This window comes from Schistocerca cancellata, chromosome 1 (genome assembly GCF_023864275.1).
Source record: "Schistocerca cancellata isolate TAMUIC-IGC-003103 chromosome 1, iqSchCanc2.1, whole genome shotgun sequence".
NCBI lineage: Eukaryota > Metazoa > Arthropoda > Insecta > Orthoptera > Acrididae > Schistocerca > Schistocerca cancellata.
Window position 1 is genome coordinate 1,192,366,983 of NC_064626.1, and position 19,840 is coordinate 1,192,386,822.

Below are 19,840 nucleotides of genomic sequence, written 5' to 3' on the forward strand. Positions count from 1 at the left end.
CAAACACGAAAGAATACGTGGCATAATGTTTACATTCATATTATTCTTATGGTGAAGAGAATACTACATGTGATTCACATTTCGTCAGGTTCCTATTAGCAACCACCTCTTCTCACAGGTAGTAAAAAATTCAACACGTAGAGTTGGCCATATTGACAAACATCCCAAACAGTCTTGCCAGTCGGATTTTCGTAGTACATTGAAATTCTGCTACATTCGAAGATGAACAATACGGAATTTGTATTTACTTCGTTGGATAATGTACGAAAATGCAGTGGTCGAAACTCGGGGCGGAGAAAAAAGCTCGTCTTCCACCTTTTTTTTTTTAATTTATTTACTGACGCAGAGATTTTGGCGCCAGTATTTATCTCTGTGCCTACAAAGCATCCCCTTGTAGCGCTACATATATTCGACGGCAGAAGTTAGTTGTGGCGGCACCTACCAACATTTTTCAGAACTTCCGCTTGCTTTGCACTCGATTCTAAGCCGCAGGCGGTTTTTTGGATTACAAAAACCGGAAAAAAAAGTGCGGCTTAGATTTGAGTAAATACGGTATTGTTCTGTTCCTTCACGCCTTCAGCTACAGTCTCTCCGTCACGTAATAGTACAACTTGATCTTTTTTGAAAGCTGCAGTAATTTTCTTCGACATGCATACTACGACTCTAAACAAGTTCTTTTTGATACCTGGTATATACAAAACATTTTCGATACATGCCTCACTCCATTTGCCAGTAAATTCTTTGCTGACAATAATAGTACCAACACCAGCGACTTGGCATTCTTCATCATTACCCAGTAACACATGCTCCCTAGTCACTCGACAGAACTTCGAAAACAATGCCCATCGAAAAGCCATATGGCGCGATGCACCACTGTCCAACAGCCACACATCTGACTGATCATGTTCAAACCACTTAGCATATGTCTCTCTTGACTTTCTGACAACTCAACACATGTTATCTGCTGACACAATAAATGCACAGGCAGATTTATTTTCACCACTCTTACATTCCTCTGTCTCTCGCTTTTTCTTCCGACACTCGTGAGCTATATGACCAGGCTTCTTGCAGTACAAACACTTGACATCTGATCTTGTTTTTCGTTCTTGTGAACTTTTGGTTTTATCAGGATATCTTGCTTTTTCCTTTTGTCTGTTGATGGACATCACTGCAACTGCACCATTTTCTTCATCACTCATATTCAACTGGGGCTCTTCTTTGAATTCCGTCAAAGTTTCCACGTTTTGTTGACTAGTTGCCACACTGTCCCAAGCTGTTTTAAATGCATTATATTTTGATGATAATGATGCAATGACTTTCGCCATTACAGCTACATCTGAAACCTTTCTCCGACATTTCTGAGTTGTAATGCTAGATTTTCAACTTTGGTTACATGTGCAACTACAGACTTATTTGCCTTCATCCGATATTCATGAAAACATTGAGATATTGTTAGTTTGCTGGCTTCTGACCATTGCTCACGTATTGATCTCAACTTGTTCCATATTTCATGGGCTGTTTCACAAACCAACAGACTTTGCATTTGTGTATGTCTACTAATGTGGAAATCAGAAACATACCTTTTTTATTTTCTTTTGTCCATGCTTTCAAGGCGGGATCATAGACTTCATTAGGTGACCTCGAGTACCAAGTACAACGCAAGAATTCCATAAGCCTTTAAGATTGCAGTTATCTGGATTTTTCATGACTGATAACATTTTGCATCCAGATTTGAGATGTTTTTTGAAGACACTTCTTCAGCCATTGCAGATTTCTTCTCTCTTCTTTTCATCCGAACACGTCACAGTCAGCATACCGAAAGTTTATATGAAATAACAACTTTCCTCACGCAAACTGAGCGATTCCTGGGCCCATAACCTGATGTGGATAGTGGAGGTTTGCTAAGAGTGATTAATAAAGCTGTGTATGAGCTTGCTTTATTAATTAAAATAACTGACTTTCTTTACAGCGGCTGACTTTACACATGCAACAAAACAAGACACAGAATACTACTACTGCAAAGAAGACAAAGATAAACAGCTGTGCCCACATAAATAAACTCTATGCACTAGTGGTCAGAATGTGAGCGTAAACAAGAACAAGAACTGCAAACACACGCACATGCAATTATGCAAAACCTTTCCAACAGAAATTAACAAATCAGGCAATAAAATCAAATCAATATGGAATGTTGTTAGAATGGAGATAGGAAAAGTAACCGCTGGTGCAGGTAGTATTACTATCAAAGAGAATGAGACCATCTTAATCAACAGTACACAAGTAGCTAATGTATTTAACAACCATTTCTTAGGAGCAACTGAAAAAGAAATGGTGAGAATAGATCCAAAGAAAAAGCCAAGCAGTGCATGGAAGAGTCACTTTTGAGAAATCTTAGTCAGATAATTTTCACCAAACAGCCTCTTGCGAAATACGGAAAATCATTAAATCTTTGAAAACTAAACATAGATGACATCTCTAACAAGATATTAAAACAATGTGGAGCAGTTACAGTCGACATTCTAAGTCACACTTGTAATGCATCACTAACTCAAGGTATTTTCCCAGGCAGTTTAAAATATGCCATTGTCAGGCCCCTCTACAAAAAAGGGGACACCACAGATGTCAATAATTGTTGGCCAGTATCCTTGTTTACAGCATTTTCCAAAACTGTGGATGAAGTAATGTACACAAGAGTGCTTAGCCATCTCAACAGTAATGAGATACTTAGCAAATCACAAAATGGCTTAAATGGCTCTGAGCACTATGGGAACTAACATCTGAGGTCATCAGTCCCCTAGAACTTAGAACTACTTAAACCTAACTAACCTAAGGATATCACGCACATCCATGCCCGAAGCAGGATTCGAACCTGCGACCATAGCGGTCGCGCGGTTCCAGACTTTAGCGCCTAGAGCTGCTCGGCCACTCCGGCCGGCAGTAAATCACAGTTTGGGTTTCGAAAATTCTGTTACACTGAGACAGCAATATACAATTTCAAAGCCCACATAAGAGAGTCTTTAAATAGTAAAATGCCAACAATAAAAATTTTCTGTGACTTATCCAAAGCATTTGATTGCGTGAACCATGACATAATGTTACACAAATTACAATTCTATGGTATAAATGGAACAGCATAAGAGTGGAATGAAAAGATTTTTTTATATAGTTCATATATCTAAAAACAAAGATGATGTGACTTACCAAAAGAAAGCGCTGGCAGGTTGATAGACACACAAACAAACACACAAAATTCAAGCTTTCGCAACCAACGGTTGCTTCATCAGGAAAGAGGGAAGGAGAGGAAAAGACAAAAGGATGTGGGTTTTAAGGGAGAGGGTAAGGAGTCATTCCAGTCCCGGGAGCGGAAAGACTTACCTTAGGGGGAAAAAAGGACAGGTATACACTCACACACACACCCATATCCAACCGCACATACACAGACACAAGCAGACATTTGTAAAGGCAAAGAGTTTCGGCAGAGATGTCAGTCAAGGCGGAACTACAGAGGCAAAGATGTTGTTGAAAGCCAGGTGAGGTATGAGCGGCGGCAACTTGAAATTAGCGGAGGTTGAGGCCTGGCGGATAACGAGAAGAGAGGATATACTGAAGGGCAAGTTCCCATCTCTGGAGTTCTGACAGGTGGGAAGTATCCAGATAACCCGGACGGTGTAACACTGTGCCAAGATGTGCTGGCCGTGCACCAAGGCATGTTTAGCCACAGGGTGATCCTCAATACCAACAAACACTGTCTGCCTGTGTCCATTCATGCGAATGGACAGTTTGTTGCTGGTCATTCCCGCATAGAAAGCTTCACAGTGTAGGCAAGTCAGTTGGTAAATCACGTGGGTGCTTTCACACGTTGCTCTGCCTTTGATCGTGTACACCTTCCGGGTTACAGGGCTGGAGTAGGTGGTGGTGGGAGGGTGCATGGGACAGGTTTTACACCGGGGGCGGTTACAAGGGTAGGAGCCAGAGGGTAGGGAAGGTGGTTTGGGGATTTCGTAGGGATGAACTAAGAGGTTACGAAGGTTAGGTGGACGGCGGAAAGACACTCTTGGTGGAGTGGGGAGTATTTCATGAAGGATGGATCTCATTTCAGGGCAGGATTTGAGGAAGTCGTATCCCTGCTGGAGAGCCACATTCAGAGTCTGATCCAGTCTCGGAAAGTATCCTATCACAAGTGGGGCACTTTTGTGGTTCTTCTGTGGGAGGTTCTGGGTTTGAGGGGATGAGGAAGTGGCTCTGGTTATTTGCTTCTGTACCAGGTCGGGACGGTAGTTGCGGGATGCGAAAGCTGTTTTCAGGTTGTTGGTGTAATGGTTCAGGGATTCCGGACTGGAGCAGATTCGACCCTCTCCAAACCTTCCAGGAATTTCTGACTTCCAGCCTTGCCTCTCAATCCTTCTTAAAAAACCTTAATCCTACTCCCAACATCACCATTTCTGAAGCCCAGGCTATCCATGATCTGAAGGCTGACTGATCCATCGTCATTCTTCCAGCGGACAAGGGTTCCACGACCGTGGTACTTGATCGTCGGGAGTATGTGGCTGAGGGACTGCATCAGCTTTCAAACAACACCACATACAAAGTTTGCCAAGGTAATCCCATTCCTGATGTCCAGGCGGAGCTTCAAGGAATCCTCAGAACCTTAGGCCCCCTACAAAACCTTTCACGTGACTCCATCAACTTCCTGACCCCACCGACATCCCGCACCCCTACCTTCTACCTTCTTCCTAAAAATCACAAACCCAATCATCCCGGCCGCCCCATTGTAGCTGGTTACCAAGCCCCCACAAAACGTATCTCTGCCTACGTAGATCAACACCTTCAACCCATTACATGCAGTCTCCCATCCTTCATCAAACACACCAACTACTTTCTCGAACGCCTGGAATCCTTACCCAATCTGTTCCCCCCGGAAACCATCCTTGTAACCATTGATGCCACTTCCTTATACACAAATATTCTGCACATCCAGGGCCTCGCACGATGGAGCACTTCCTTTCACGCCGATCACCTGCCACCCTACCTAAAACCTCTTTCCTCATTACCTTAGCTAGCTTCATCCTGACCCACAACTTCTTCACTTTTGAAGGCCAGACATACCAACAATTAAAGGGAACAGCCATGAGTACCAGGATGGCCCCCTCATACGCCAACCTATTCATGGGTCGCTTAGCGGAAGCCTTCTTGGTTACCCAGGCCTGCCAACCCAAAGTTTGGTAAAGATTTATTGATGACATCTTCATGGTCTGGACTCACAGTGAAGAAGAACTCCAGAATTTCCTCTCCAACCTCAACTCCTTTGGTTCCATCAGATTCACCTGGTCCTACTCCAAATCCCATGCCACTTTCCTTGACGTTGACCTCCATCTGTCCAATGGCCAGCTTCACACGTCCGTCCACATCAAACCCACCAACAAGCAACAGTACCTCCATTATGACAGCTGCCACCCATTCCACATCAAACGGTCCCTTCCCTACAGCCTAGGTCTTCGTGGCAAACGAATCTGCTCCCGTCCAGAATCCCTGAACCTTTACACCAACAACCTGAAAACAGCTTTTGCATCCCGCAACTACCCTCCCGACCTGGTACAGAAGCAAATAACCAGAGCCACTTCCTCATCCCCTCAAACCCAGAACCTCCCACAGAAGAAACACAAAAGTGCCCCACTTGTGACAGGATACTTTCCAGGACTGTATCAGACTCTAAATGTGGCTCTCCAGCAGGGATACGACTTCCTCAAATCCTGCCCTGAAATGAGATCCATCCTTCATGAAATCCTCCCCACTCCACCAAGAGTGTCTTTCCGCCGTCCACCTAACCTTCGTAACCTCTTAGTTCATCCCTACGAAATCCCCAAACCACCTTCCCTACCCTCTGGCTCCTACCCTTGTAACTGCCCCCGGTGTAAAACCTGTCCCGTGCACCCTCCCACCACCACCTACTCCAGCCCTGTAACCCGGAAGGTGTACACGATCAAAGGCAGAGCAACGTGTGAAAGCACCCACGTGATTTACCAACTGACCTGCCTACACTGTGAAGCTTTCTATGCGGGAATGACCAGCAACAAACTGTCCATTCGCATGAATGGACACAGGCAGACAGTGTTTGTTGGTATTGAGGATCACCCTGTGGCTAAACATGCCTTGGTGCACGGCCAACACATCTTGGCACAGTGTTACACCGTCCGGGTTATCTGGATACTTCCCACTAACACCAACCTGTCAGAACTCCAGAGATGGGAACTTGCCCTTCAGTATATCCTCTCTTCTCTTTTTCCGCCAGGCCTCAACCTCCGCTAATTTCAAGTTGCCGCTGCTCATACCTCACCTGGCTTTCAACAACATCTTTGCCTCTGTACTTCCGCCTCGACTGACATCTCTGCCGAAACTCTTTGCCTTTACAAATGTCTGCTTGTGTCTGTGTATGTGCGGTTGGATATGGGCGTGTGTGCGAGTGTACACCTGTCCTTTTTTCCTTCTAAGGTAAGTCTTTCCGCTCCCGGGATTGGAATGACTCCTTACCCTCTCCCTTAAAACCCACATCCTTTCGTCTTTCCCTCTCCTTCCCTCTTTCCTGATGAAGCAACCGCTGGTTGCGAAAGCTTGAATTTTGTGTGTATGTTTGTGTTTGTTTGTGTGTCTATCGACCTGCCAGTGCTTTTGTTTCGTAAGTCACATCATCTTTGTTTTTAAATATATTTTTCCCACGTGGAATGTTTCCCTCTATTATATTTTTATATAGTTTAAGTGATTTAAGTAAGTTTGCCACTGCATCTAATAGGGATGAAATTACATTAGGTCCACAAGCTGTGACATGGTCGCAAATTGAACAGTGACCTGAATGTAGAATATATTTCCTTTACTTCAGGTCTATGGTCACAAAACAGATCTGAAGATGCTCATTAAAGATCCAAACCAGTAGTCTGATGACTGAAAATTTGTGACCATAGATGTGAAGTAAAGTAAATTTATGCATTAGGTCTTGCACAGGGTTCGATAACGGGTCTCCTTCTGTTCTTGACATATGTGAATGACCTCCAATCTTATCTGAAACAAGAAGCTAAACTGACACTGTTCGCTGATGATATAATCACCATTATTAATCCAATAAAAGAAACTCCAATAAAAATTATATAAGTACACATCAACAGAAGTCAGTAGCCAGGTAGAGCATATTATTTTTGGGTGTACATATAGATGAGAATCTCAATTGGAAAATTCATATTTTGGATCTCCTAAAGTGACTAGGTTTAGCACCTTTTGCAATCAGAATAATTGCCAATTTTAAGGCTATAAAAATTAATAAGTTAACATACTTTGCATACTTTCACTCTCTGATATCATACAGAATGGTATTTGGGGTAACTCAACACTTAGACAAAAAGTATTCACTGCTCAAAAGAAAGTGGTTAGAATAATGTGTGGAGCTCATAGTTGCACTTCTTGTAGGCATCTGTTTAAAAGGTTAGGAATTCTTACAACATCCTCACAGTACATTTACTCTGTAATGAAATTTGTCCTCATCAACATGGACCAGTTTAAAATCAACAGTGATATTCATGATTATAATACCAAAAGAAAGAAAGGCTTACACCATCTACTTAAACTATCTTTGGCACAGAAAGTGGTAAAATAGTTTCAAAAATAAATTTAAATCATATAGATGAATGCTTGAATAGGAATAAATAAATATATAGGTATAATATATGCATTTTGTGCCGTTGAAGGGAATGGGGTACGTAATAAAAATTTTAAGCTTTTTTAAAAAAACTTGATTCATGCAAGCATTTCTTATGCACTTGACACATCATAACAGTTACCATGAGATTGATCAATGGAACACGTAACTAACTAACTAACTAACTTAGCTTCAGTATGCTGGACAGAGATTTCACTGGCAGAACATTCAGTATAGCCCTCATCCTTTTGCTGTGTACTATAAAACACTGGATTTCATTAAGTCAATGCTATTGAGTTTTATACACAACTGTGTTTTCAACAAGGCAAAAGTAAATATGATGGTTTTGGTGGTACTATTATATGTTTATCCACAAGAGCAAGTTTACAGTGTCTATATGACACTCACATTTTAAGTCCAAAAGACCTTGCTGCTTGCCGAAACTCATATTCCAGGAATGCAGAAATTTATGTTACAGTAGAGGATGTAACAAAATTCACAAATATGATACAAAATCAACATGAAACAAGTTCTACAATTCCTGAGACATGAGTTAATCTTTTTTTTATTTTTTCTTACCAAAAAATTCATACAAGTTCACCTTGGATTTCAAAACAAGGCCTCTATCACCATCATGAAGAAATGTTCATCATAGCTATCTACAATAACCAATGGTGGCTTGGAACAATTCTGGAAATCATTGATGAACATAGAGATGCAAAAGTCAAATTCCTGAGATCAAGTGTATCAGTTTATTTATGGTCACATCATGCTGATGTTTGCTGGATCCTGTATGAAAACACTTTAATGACTGCCTGTTCCTAACGAGAACACAAGCACTGGTTGTTGATACACTTTCAGATCATATATAGTATTCTCCGATGATAGCAAGTTTAAAAGAATGAACACTTTTTAGACTCACTACAGCTGACATAACTGTCCAGAGAGAATCAGCAACTGTGCTAATATTTAACGCAATTCCCATTCATTCTTCAGCTTCAGTTGTATATTTTTAAGTCTGTGACATGTTTCGATCACTCTGTATCATCTTCTGACATAAGTAGTTGCATCAGTAACCCATCTTGTCTGTTCAGAACCTCACGTAACTCAACCTCATATGAGGTTATAAACAGGCAAGATGGGTTGCTGACACAACTACTTTGATCTGAAGATGATCCAGAGTGATTGAAACATGGCATGTATTCAAAAATGTGTAACTGAGATTGAAGAGTTAATGAGGATTGTTTTAACCATTTTAGAATTTTATAGACGTATTTTATGAGAACTGAAGGTCATTTGTTGTAACCCACCTAAGACACACAAAATGGAATGAGTGTTTCCATCTACATTCTTTCAATTTTTAAACCATTAAATGAAACAAACACCCTTCTGATTTTTAGGTTTCAGTACCTAAGTTGGTAAAAATGGAACTCTTATAGAATCACCTTGTTGTCCATTTGTCTGTCTTTTGGTCTATCCATCTGACTGTTAAAAACTCATTTTCTCAGGAACAGGAAAATGTATCATGTTCAAATTTATGTCACATTCTAAGATCTACAATCCCTTGTCAGTGTAAAAAATTTAAGCTTCCACATCAATGCCATCAATACATGCGGCCATTTATGTCGCACATTTTGATATTCACAAACTCATTTGTCGCAACCTATAGAGCGCACTTCCCATTGACCGACAATCATGAAACTTGGCAAGAAGCAAGGTTTCATACTACAACCAAAGGTAAACAACCGCAAATTTTAATTTGTAATTATGTCACTAATTTGTAATTACATCACACAAAAAGAATTTTTTTTTGTCATTTGTTGTCAACCTGACTGTCTGTCTGTTTGTCCATCCGTCTGTTAAGGCCCCTTTTCCTCAGGAATTTATACACATATCCACCTGAACTTTATGCCAAATGTTTGGATCTATGGTTCCTTGGTGGTGAAAAAAAGTTTACATCCTACGTCAGTGCGATCAGAAGATATGGTAATTTATGTCATATAATTTGACACATGCAAACTCTCTATTTGTAACCGATGGGGTACTTCCTGTTGACCTAGAATCACAAAATTTGGCAGGAAGTAAGGTTTCACAGTACAAGTAATGGGGGAAAATATCAGAAGCTTGTTAATTTCTAATTATATCATACAAAAAAGTATTTCGTTTGTAATTTGTTACCTGACTTCAAAATTAAAGTTAAAACATCTTTGAACTGACGGGATCAATGTCTTGCCAGTATCAGTGTCGATAACAAGCAAAAATGATAGAGACTGGATGGGTATAGATAATTAAGTTTGAACAGAACCCTCGGTGTGCAAGTCCTACCCACCAACCCACACCTGGTCAATTTTTTTACACTGAAAAGTATGACAACTGGCATTACGTGAAACAAAAATTGAGGTGTTGAAACTTGTGACCTCTATGAAAATTCTTTTCTGGGCATCATTTGAGAAAAGAATGTGTTGGGTGTCGCATAGCTGATGTTTTCAGAAATAATCCCTGTTGGTATGAAACATCATTCTGTTCAAGATACCTCATAATGTTTGAGCCCAGAAAAAGTGATACAATTCTGTAATGGATGGATGTCAAATATTACAGGATGATATTTTGTTGAAACTTCTGCTAACCTTCTTGCACACAGATGTGATCTCCGTTTTCTTCCAACCACTGGGTCCAACCTTATGTTCAAGGTATCTACAGAATATTATGCTTACAGGAGGGGCTAACTAACCATCAAATGATACACAGAGCACGATAAGGATTCCATCAATCCTAGAACTGTTTGCAGTGGTGCCAGAATTAAACTGGGGCAGTACTCCTGCATCTTCCTTTCTAAAAAATCATTTAAAATCAGAACTCAGCATTTGCTCGGCTAGCCTCAGTTTCAATTCTTGCATCATCCATGAATGCTTGGATACTAAATTTTGTGCCATCAACAACCTTTAAACATGACTAGAATGTGTCAGGATTTTGGACAAAGTTTGCTGATAATATTCTGCTAATATGATAGTTCAAGGCCTCACACATGGCTCTACAGACAGGCAAATATGCTTGACTCAGAACCTCTCTGTAGCCCTTTGCTTTGTCAGGGTTGACACAAGTTTCCCCAAGTGAAATTTCCCTTATTACCAGACACATTTCAACATTTTTCCCTGACACATTTTGAGATCTCTAGGGTAGATAAAGGCGTAAGTTGACCAATACAAAATGTAAGGACTTCTGTATTTCTCCACTGTGTGAGCAAAAATCTCAAATACTAACATCAACATCTTTTGTAATGAACTGTTTTTAGACGGAGAAAGCAAGCCAAATGATATATGTGTTTCATTGAGAATTAAGACCACTGTTGTTATTTGATTCCAATCAAACGAAACACATCTGGTGACAAAAATACGTATTTCCTTCGAGTCGCAAGACAGATTTAAAGTACCTGCACTGATTTCAGAAATAATCTCAGAAAAAGTAGGCCTCTTCAAATAAGTGTATAAGACAGGGAAGAGTTGTATAAGCCAATGCTATAGGTGACCAGCAATGAAATGCTGGTTTTGCTATGTTCGTTATTATCGGTTGTCTATAAAACGCCACACTGTCACTGTAATTGCAGTGAGGTAGCCACAATTCTTAAAACCCATTGCCCATGGCCACACACAAACAGACCCGGTCTGCGGGCAGATCAGTGAGACTAGATATGATGGGCATAGCATGCACATTAGTGGGAAACGATGAGCTTCAGATTGGCAGGCCCGATCCATTAGAGATACCCACAGAAATGGCCTGCAGTTTTGGCCCATCGTGTGAATCCAGTCATGTGACCAGCTATTCATGTGTCACAGACAGAATATTGATGAAATGAGACTGCAGTAATTAATCCATGCAATAGATAATGTGAGCAATCATCTTGTGGTGCAGTTCTTCTTGTATCCGTGCTTGCTAAGGTGGAACTTCTCATCCCAATACTAATGAGGATAGGTAGCAACTCACCATAGAGATGATTGCTGAGCCACAGGCACATGTAGAAAAGACAATCACTCTCACACAACTAAATTTTCGGTCATAGCCTTTGACAGAAAATGAGAGCACACACACATTGACACAATCACTCAGACACAACTAATGCACACATGATCACTGTCTCCGACTGTTGTGTCAACAATCTCTGAGAATGAGGCAGAAACAAGCAACCCCTCATGTCTCCCTGCCTGTCAGGAGCAGCTACTAGGCTAGTGGCAAGAAGTGGTGGCAGCACTGACTGCAATCTGAGGGGAGTGGTAGTAAGAATGATCAATAGAGAAGTGCCGTATTTTCTCAGCTGCGTCCAGCCAGCAATGATGAACGACATCTCAGTAAACAAACCACTTCATCTATTGAGACAAAAATGAGATTTTTCCGGTGTCCCCCCTCCCCTTCACATTTCCCTGATATTCCTCTGATTTCCATGACATGTTTTAAATTCACAGATTTTCTGAACATGTGGCAATCCCGTTTATTTTACACCTACTGTGTAGTAGTTTTAGTTTCATTCACCATGTAGGATCCCTCTGACCATTAACTGTTCTACTCGGCACATATCTATCCACTACTTGTTAAACCATTATTCTAAATTTGAGGCACAGTTCCTCTATTTGATCATGACTACAGCTATAGGTTTCAAATCCTTCACTCATTAAGACATTAACTGTCTCTACCTGCCTCAGTGAACAAGTAAATCTTTCTAATTGTTGTAGTTCCTCTTTGTGCTTTTGAGTATCACTGTTGCAACAAGTGTTTTTTGATCACTGATACCAGTGGACATTCTCATGGAGGTTACGTCTAATTGTTATCATTAGATCTAATGTATTTCTATCATGAGTTGGCTTCAAAATAATGTGCACTTGTAGTTTTTTCTGAGACAATGTCTTGTAATGCTCGTCACTTTCAAAACTGTAATTATACCAATACATTTTTTTATAATAATGGTACACAGACCCACGGTTTAGCCAGATTAGGACTGAGCATGGTCCGGACTTACTTCCAGTCATCCTGAATTAAGCCTCTTACAGTGTTAGATTTGAAATTCTTGTACTTAATTTCAACAAACCAGAAATTTTAGCAAAATTCTTTATGTTTACTCAATACTATTAGTGCTTCAACATTTATCTTTTCCGAATCCAAAGAAACATAACTGTACAAGCCCCCCCCCCCCCCAAAAAAAAGAACTCTCTCTCTCTCTCTCATGACTCCATGGCTGCAGTATCTGTAAAAGAAATAGTATTGAAAGAAAAATTCACTTCAGGATACTATAAAGCCAGAGATCAACTGCTGGCCATTAAGTACCCCAGGAAGCAAAATATTAAGTACTGCCAATGAACATATAAATTAGTTCCTTTTTCTGGGAGGAGACCGGACAGAGGGGGGGGGAGGGGGGCGACGTATAGGGTGGCTGACTGACAAAGTTCAGAAGGAAGGGTAGGTCACTCACTCCAGATTAAAGAAGGACATACTGCAATATTGAGGGGAGACAAAGATGAAGAGGGAGATGTCAGAGTAGGAGGTCAAGATAGTACAATGGTAAGCCTAGTGCAAGCTATAGCTCAGAGAAAGAAGATGAGGACAGACTAAGAACTAAAGCTGGATCAATAGGAATAGAAATGAATAGTACAACTAAGAATTAGCATGAGAATATAAAAAGTACACTCAACAAAGAAAATAATTTAATCAGACACAATCAATGGAGAAACTACTAGAGATAATAAAAAAAATTAAGACACATTTAGACTAACTCTAGAGGTACAAGTATTACCTGAAAACTGAGAGGCTGTAGGACTGGATCTCTATCAGACAACTGATTTTCCAGTCTCTGTTTTAACTTAGCCTTCACCTCTCAATGATGTGAGGAGTCACCAGAAATAGCATCTGGTTCAAATTCCATGTTAAACTGTAGGTCCCCTTACCCTGGTTGAATAACTGTGGTAGGTTAGGGGCATTAAATTCACCAAAGTGGCGTCCAATAGAAAGACTTGTACCACGTCGTTGAGCCACACAAAATTATTATTATTATGCAGTCTAACTCCTCAAGCAATCATGTCATCCTGCACAGTCAGATCTGCTTCGACCATTTACGCACTGATACAACAGACACATGCAGCTATTATGAAAAGCTTTGAAGCAACAGTGAGAAAACTCATCATTTATTTAAAAATCTTTGTTTTACCTCAAGCACTTTACAGCAATGAAAAGGATTTAGCCAAGTCAACTGTTTGCAAAGACTGTCCCCAAAGAAAATGGTTAACAAATATTTATAACATTGTTTTCAGATGACAGTAACATTATAACAGGAGCCAAATGTCCCACGTTAAGACAGAGAAGGAAGAAACTGAATGTAGGCCTATATAAAAAATAAAATTTCTAGGTATGAGTCTAGATCATCAGTTGAAGGGGGATGTACACAATACTGAAAATAATTTATTCAGCATGTTATGCAATTGGAATTCTAACCCCCATAAGTAGCAGCATCCATTTTTGAACAGCCTATTTCACTGAATCCTTGGCTATGGTATTACTAATTTTTGGAAACAAATCCTCAATCTTTTAACTGTATTTGAGCTCTAATACTGTTAGGACTGTGTAAAAAAAACAAACAAACACACACACACACACACACACACACACACACACCAGGGGATTACAGAAGCATCCGATTACACCCTTCTGCTTTGACCTATGACAACATCAATATGGCAGAAATGACCGATCTCAGCATCTCCAATATGGCGCCAATAACGTCAGTACATAAACACAACACCAAACATGAAAATACATATCAATACGACAATATCATCTTCCACCAAAAATATAATCAAACTAACAGGACACAAGTGCGGGAAATTGGGGATTTTATGGTGGTGACAAACTAAATACAAACATATAAAAACCCACACTACAATCCCAAGCCACACAAAACAACGATAAAAAAATGACGAAAAACAACACACAACTCCCACATTCTGCTACACCCACAAAATCCACAGGAATCAATCACTTCCCTCAAGCTACAAAGTTCAACCGCAATTATCGATACCCCAAAATAAAAACCTACAACTACAAAAATTAGAATTGGACTGCAATTATCAATACCACAAAACTAACACATAAAACAACAAAAATCAAAATCAGACTCTTCCCTTGACCTATATAGGTCAACTAAAGCACACTACATCAAAACACGTACATCTACAAAGACAAAAATTGGAATTGGACACTTCCCTTAACCTACATAGGTCAACCACAGCTGACGATACAAAAAAACAAACACCTACACCTGTGACAAATAAAACCAAACCCACAACACAACAAAAACCCCACAAAACATCACAACTCATAAACAACAGATAAAAAAAACGACTATTTACCGCAAACAAATTCCGGCACTACACACTAGGTGGAAATATGGAAGAATCCGATCCCATCTGTCCGCTTTGACCCATGACGTCACAAATATGGCGGAAATGACCATAAACGACAATTCCAATATGGCGCATATAAAGTCTTTACATACATACTATAAAGATGAAAATACATTGAAAAACAAACACACACACATTTCACAAAAAGCCTAATGACTCTAACGGGACAAGCGTGGGAAATTTGGGGTTTTTGGGTGGGGACAAACTAAATATAAACAAATTTAGGCACCCACCCCCATACAAAACCATGCAAAATGACGAAAAAAATCGACATCACAAAACTCACCAAATACCACAAAACACAATATTATCTGGAATCGGACACTTACCTTGACCTACAGCAACTCCCGATCCAATAAATTGGGATCGAACACTTCCCTTGACCTATATAGCTCAACAGCAGCTCCCGATCCCATCTCCCAATAGAAATACCAGCATAAACCACCAAACTTTACGAACGGACCCTTCCCATGACCTACATAGATCTACAGCAGCTCCCAATCCCATAAATTGGGATCGAACACTTCCCTTGACCTATATAGCTCAACAGCAGCTCCCGATCCCATCTCCCATTACAAAAACCAACATACTCCACCAAACATTGAGATCAAACACTTCCCTCCAACTATATAGCTCAACAGCAGCTCCCAATCCCATAAGTTAGGATCGACCACTTCCCTTTACCTGTGTAACTCAAAAACATCTTCCATTACCAATGCCAACCTTCACAGCCACAAATTTCAGTGAAACACTTCCCTAGACCCCAGCACAACACATACAACGAAAACAAAAAAATGAAAACTTACCACAATAAAGTTCCAGCCCCACAAACTAGATTGGACACCCACACACACACCCACACACACACACACACACACACACACACACACACCAAACCAACGAAAAAATACTAAACTAAAACAAAAACCCAACCCACCCACACCTCAACCCCCCCCCCAACTAACCCAACCTCCCCCCTGACCCCAAAATAAAAAAACCCCACAAACAAAATCCAAATGCAGCACAAAAAAAATCTCAATCACACACTACAACTCAACAAAAACTTCAACAAAATAGATCCTCCACAACTAAAACAAAAAACAAACACACTCCCCCTCTCCCCCCCCCCCACCTTAACAAATACTTTACAACAAAATAAACCCCCCACCCCACCTTGAGCCGCAGCCACCCACCCACCTACCCAGACCACCCTAACTAACCACTTTCGGCCTATACATTTTACCCACAGCCCTTAAGAAAACCCGAACAACACAATAGCCCTCTGGGACACTCTTCCGCCAACAGTACTCATCTAAATGAGACTGAAGGTTGGAAGAGCGCCTCTTCCCCCCCCCCCCCCCCCCCAAGAACTGACTTAACCACCCCCCACATCCCCTCTATTGTATTAGTACAAGCCCCTGTCTCATAATTCTTAAACTCTAACTATGGTTCACTACTAAATGATTAAATCCTCTCTCACCCAACCCCCTATAAGAAGAAATAGCGTCAGAAACTATTGTGGACCCCGGCTCTATATATATCTCAATTAACCACACTAATTCGGCCTTGGACCTCCCTTCCACAACCCTAAAAACACATTCGGAACCCCCACCCCCCGGAAAAACAGCCCCCCCACACCCAAAGACCAGCCACAGACTTCCCCCTCCCATACTTCCTTTTCCCAAACTGTGACTCGTCCACCTCCACAACCACCCCATTCCCCCCCCAACTTACCCCTGTACATAATAAATTCTGAACACACTTCACGACAAAAGGAATACCAATCCAGAACGCTCCTCTCACTCACACCAATCTCATGCGTGCAAAAACTCTGTGGGGATCTATAACAAAAATAATAAGTAACAAGTACAATGTCACGCATGCCCAATCTAGACTTCTCGAACCAGGTACCAGCGCCGTATGGAACGCCATATGTCGTCTTTGCGACAGCGCCACATATAACCGTCCCTGGTCAATTAGGCCAAAAAGCTATAGGAACTTAATCAGCTCTAAAGCTGTGTCCCCCATCATAGCCTTCAAACGAGAACTATTTATCTTATCTTTCATATCCATCCCTGAACAAAAAACCACAACCGATTAAAGTTAATAACAATACCACCTGATGTACAGTGATCATCACTACATTAACCTTCACACAAAACCACAAACTCACTGAAACGAATTCCACTTCAAAAATACGCAAACAGCACTCGACACTGAGCAACAGCAAACTGAGCCCAAACACAAAACAAACAAAAACCCTGGACATACCACCAGAGGCACAACAAACCACAACACGATGGCATCTACAAACACGCCACACTCACAAACCAAACTCCACGCCGTCATGACGTCACACACCACAACACCTCTTACGTCACAGGTCAAAGCGACGCGTGAGATCGGAAGCTTCTGTCGACCCCACTAGGTTGGCAACCCCAATCTCACTCACACACACACACACACACACACACACACACACACACACACACACAAACTCACAGAGAGAGAGAGAGAGAGAGAGAGAGAGAGAGAGAGAGACCTCCCAAACTACCCACAACCTACCAACCCCAACCCCCAAACTTCACCCCTCCCCCTTCCCACAAAAACAAAAAATCTGCCAACAAATAAAAAACCACAAAATAAACGAAACTCAATCACACATTACAACTCAAAAACTACTGCAACAAAACAGACCCTTTGCAACATAATCATAAAACAACCCCCACCCAACCCACCTAAAACAACAACCATTACCCACAAACCCCACCCCCCTCACATACAAAACTCCCTCAACTAACCACCCTTGGCCTGTACATCTTATTAAATGCCCTCAAAAAATCACAAAAATACAATACTCCCCAGGGACAATCTTCTGCCACCAATACTCATCTAAATGAGATTGCAGGTTAGAAGAGCGCCTCTTCCCCTCCCTATGACTGATTTAACCACACCCAAAACCCCTATGTTGTATTGGTACATGCCCCAGTTTCGTAATTTTTGAAATCTACACTATTATTTACAACTAAATGATCACAACCCCTCTTCCCCAACCCCCTATATGACGAAAAAGCATCTGACACTACAGTACTCTCCGCCTGTATAAAATCTTTAATTAACCCTACCAATTCCCTCTTAGTACACCCCTCCAAAAACCCTGTCAACACAATCCAAATAGTCCGTGTCCCCCCCCCCCCCCCCCCCACGAAATAACGGCCCCCACACCCATTAAACCAACTGGATAATTATCCCTCCCATACTTTCTCTTTCCAAATTGAGATTCATTTATCTCAACCACCATCCCCAGCTCACCCAACTTACCCCTATACTTCACATATTTTGAACACCCTTCCCTACAAAAAGAAAATCAATCTAAAACCATCCTCTCACTCACTTCAATCTCATGCGCACAAAACACTGATAGAGGACCTATAACAAAAATAATAAGTCATCAAAACAATCTCTCATGACCAACTTAGATTTCTCGAACCAGATACTGCATCTGACGGTGCGCCAAAGATTATCCTTTTGGCACCGCCACATATAACGGTACCTGATCCGAGAAGCCGGAACTCTTGCCAACCTCCTGTTTTCCCTGCACACACTGCATTCCACAAGTTTTGCTAACAGTCCGAACATCTGGAGAAACTTGATCAGAGACATCATGTCTTCGCCCCAGCTATGAAGGCAACCTCGAGCTATTGTACTTAACAGTCATATCCACACAACAAACAAAAAGCCACACAATAAATTAAATGTCTTAATGCATGACAAACAGCAAACCAATAATACTAATTGACAATGCAATCACATAAAAAAAAAAATCACAACTGAAACCAATTCCAATTTTTTAGTCACAGACACTCAAAAAACTTCACTCTGCCACCACCAAAGCTCAAATGAGCCCAATACATCACATAACACACACACTCACACACACACACACACACACACCACCACCACAACAACAAGATCCTTGCGTCATGAGTCAAAGCAGATGGGTGGGATCGCATGCCTCCGTTACGCCACACCAGTATTATTCTGTTTCAAATTCCTGGCATTCTAACTGATCTTTGCACCATCTTGCAAAGCATAATACCTAATAATAAGAAAAAGCTTGAAGATTCTTTCCTACCAATGGGTAAATGTTCTAATCTGCCACAATGTATTAAACACATGAAGTCAGGAAAATTCAAAGGAAATATTAATCAACAAATAATTTTACTCAGTTGAAGAGTATATGTTTGAGATTGAGACTGCAGATTAATAAAATAGAAGTGATGATGGAATGAAAAAGCAGTTACACTGTCACATGGTTGTCATATTCACATATAAAAAATATATAGATTGTTTGTGTTGTGTGCATTGGTCAATACAACAAAAAATTATACATATCATGTAAAATATGAAATTACTGAAACATTTCATCCAGTAAATGCGGAGATTTTTCTGTCCAGTTTGTCTCTTTGTATATTAATGTTGGGAAGGAATACCTGTCAAATGAAACAACAAATTTTCTGTTAACAGTCACTGTTTATTTAACTCCAAAACGCGTTTCAAAAGGTTAAACCTCTACAATCAGGAAAATTTAGATTTGTTACTACGACGTGTGTGTGTTGTGTTACGATTATTTGAAGGAACTTAAAAACGTCGTCGTCGTCTCTCTCTCTCTCACACACACAAATGTGTCGTGGAGATAAAGAAACAGTGGCTG

The 19,840-nt window shown here is 40.8% G+C and overlaps 1 protein-coding gene across 1 annotated transcript in view; it reads right to left on the minus strand.

Annotated features, from left to right (window-relative positions):
• The window catches only part of LOC126094498 (uncharacterized), a 146,839-nt gene that overhangs the window by 126,253 nt on the left and 746 nt on the right, over window positions 1–19,840 (minus strand). The gene's annotated exons all lie outside the window — the stretch shown is intronic.